At 43.1% G+C, this 3,089-nt stretch overlaps 1 long non-coding RNA gene across 1 annotated transcript in view; it reads left to right on the forward strand.

Annotated features, from left to right (window-relative positions):
• Positions 1 to 2,135, forward strand: part of LOC117796080 — a 3,611-nt gene extending 1,476 nt beyond the window's left edge. The window contains exon 4 of the long non-coding RNA XR_004620431.1: positions 1,522 to 2,135. This is a non-coding gene — a long non-coding RNA (uncharacterized LOC117796080). The remainder of the gene's footprint in view (positions 1 to 1,521) is intronic.
• The last annotated feature ends 954 nt before the right edge of the window (positions 2,136 to 3,089 follow it).

The following is a 3,089-nucleotide window of genomic DNA, read 5'->3' on the forward strand; positions in this document are numbered from 1 at the left end:
CGTTACCTTGGAATTAACTTAACCAGAGACGTAAAGGACCTATATCCTAGAAACTATAGATCACTTTTGAAAGATATTGAGGAAGACATAAAAAGATGGAAAAATATTCCATGCTCATGGATTGGAAGAATTAACATAGTTAAAATGTCCATACTACCCAGAGCAATCTACACTTTCAATGCTATCCCGATCAAAATACCGAGGACATTTTTCAAAGAACTGGAACAAATAGTCCTTAAATTTGTATGGAACCAGAAAAGGCCCCGAATCTCCAAGGAACTGTTGAAAAGGAAAAACAAAGCTGGGGGCATCACAATGCCGGATTTCGAGCTGTACTACAAAGCTGTGATCACAAAGACAGCATGGTACTGGCACAAAAACAGACACATCGACCAATGGAACAGAATAGAGAACCCAGAAATGGACCCTCGGCTCTTTGGGCAACTAATCTTTGATAAAGCAGGAAAAAACATCCGGTGGAAAAAAGACAGTCTCTTCAATAAATGGTGCTGGGAAAATTGGACAGCTACATGCAAAAGAATGAAACTTGACCACTCTCTCACACCATACACAAAAATAAACTCCAAATGGATGAAAGACCTCAATGTGAGACAGGAATCCATCAAAATTCTAGAGGAGAACATAGGCAACAACTTCTATGACATCGGCCAGAGCAACCTTTTTCACGACACATCTCCAAAGGCAAGAGAAATAAAAGATAAAATGAACTTATGGGACTTTATCAGGATAAAGAGCTTCTGCACAGCCAAGGAAACAGTCAAAAAAACTAAGAGACAGCCCACGGAATGGGAGAATATATTTGCAAAGGACACCACAGATAAAGGACTGGTATCCAAGATCTACAAAGAACTTCTCAAACTCAATACACGAGAAACAAATAAACAAATCATAAAATGGGAAGAATATGAACAGACACTTTTCCAATGAAGACATACAAATGGCTAACAGACACATGAAAAAATGTTCAAAATCATTAGACTCTTTTTATTTTTTAAGCAGTAAATGGCTCTTTTAAATGACAGTGATCCCCACTCAAAAGGGTTGGGTAAGGGGCTGGAAGGAGAATGAAAAGAGAACACCAAACAAAGAGGAGGAGAAGCAACAGCTTACAGGGTCTCTGGGATGATTTTCATCTCAGAATTTTTAAGTACCTTATCAAGACTTAAAATTTACAGAATAAGGACACTAGACGAAAGCAGACGGACTTTTTTAAAAAAGGTGAGAGTTCCCATACATCTTTTGGGGACTCTGGCCACAAGATACCCATGCTTCTCTGACTGCCTCTGCCATGCCAGTCCTATAACTATAGGCTGTATGAATTGTCCCTTATTAATATAATTTGAGAAATCAAGCTCAGAGCCACAACCACCACCAACATCACCACCACTATCACTACCACCACCACCACCACCACTAGTATTCCTTCCTGGCTAGCCCTTCAAAGTGCTTGAAAGTTTACCACTGAAGAATCATTCATTTATTCATTCATCTGTTCAATAGGTTCTTACTCTGTGCCTAATGTGTGCTGGAGCAGAATGACGCAGCTTCCCGAGATCCTGGCCAACATCCCTAAGAGCTCATTCTGCTGTTTCTTGAAGAACCAAGACTCAGGCAACCATCTCAGATGGTGTCCATGTTTTCATATCACTTCTCTACTTAGAATTTTTCACGGCTTCCCTCATTGTAAGTGAAGACCAAAGTCTATACCCCACAGCCCTATGTGACATTCCCCTGTGTCCTCTAGACTCCTGCCCTGGGGCCAGCTTCATCCTTACCCTCTGTACTCCAACTCCCCCAAAGTCCTGTATTTCCTATATCTTTAGGATCTTCAAACTTACTGGCCCTCTGACTAGAACAGTCCCTGCTGATCCCAAAACACCCTCATTACCTAGTTAACTGCCATTTATTCTTGAGATCTCAGCTAAGACTTTACTTCCTCAGGAACCTTCCCCGGATCAGCCTCTGTTTCTATTCTAGGTCAAAGTTCCCCGCTTCTCTCCTCCCTGGGACTCAGTCCTGTTCTTCCCAGCACTGACTATACTTTGTAATCACAGATTCATTCATCTGTGCTGTTATCATCTGTCTCCCCCAAAAGACCTTCACACCACATTACCATGTCACATTGTCCTGAAGTAGAGCTTGATACCTGGTGCTTAGTAGGCCCTCAATTAAAATGCATTGAATAAATGAGTATGAGCCAACACATGAAATAAGGTCTGTTCTTCATTGTTTTCCAGGATGAATGTCAGGGATAAAAAGTGAAATACACTAGAAAGAGCGTGGACTTTGGAGCTGGACAGGGAACAGGGCAATGCCAGTTCTCCACTTAGTCCTCTGGGACTCGGCAAGATGCTTAGCAGCTCTCACTTAGAGAGTGAGGGCTGTGCGCCAGGAACCAGGCTAGGTATTCTGTCTACACTCTTTCATTTAACCCACACGACAACATTACAGCTTGATATTGTTGTTTCTGTTTTACAGATAAGCAGATTGTGAGATTAAGAGGTCACACAGCTAACTAAGTGACAAGGTAGAAGTCAAATTCATGTCTGCCCATTGACAATGCCCATGCTCTTGAACACCCCCTAGATTGTTTAACATCTGCGAGTGCCTTTTTTCTCATTTTGCAAAGAGGCGATCATTTTCTAAGTGTCTCTATCATGAGAACTCACCTCTCACAGTCTTCCCTCCCTGCTCTGTCACCCATTTGCCAATATCAGATTAATCCCTGGGCTCAGATGAACACTAGAGACAAATGCTTCCTAGCTTTCAGTAGGGTGGGGTTGGAAATCGGTCAAATTCACCATTTCCACATTAGGTACAGTTAACCTTCATTGTACCCCTGAAGCACCCCAAAACTGGTGACTTAAAACAACAGCTATTTAGGATTTCTTACAGTGGTGTGGGCTGTCTGGGTGGTTTCTCAGCCTCGTGGGGCTCTATTCACCTAGGGGGTTAGATGAGCTGGAAGGTGCAAGGTGAGCCCACTCACATGCCTGGCTGTCAGGGCTAGCTGCGGGGTGGGGTGCCGCTGTCACCCTCAGGAGGCTCAGCCTCCCCATGCCACCCTC

Source organism: Ailuropoda melanoleuca, chromosome 14, assembly GCF_002007445.2.
Source record: "Ailuropoda melanoleuca isolate Jingjing chromosome 14, ASM200744v2, whole genome shotgun sequence".
NCBI classification, from domain to species: domain Eukaryota; kingdom Metazoa; phylum Chordata; class Mammalia; order Carnivora; family Ursidae; genus Ailuropoda; species Ailuropoda melanoleuca.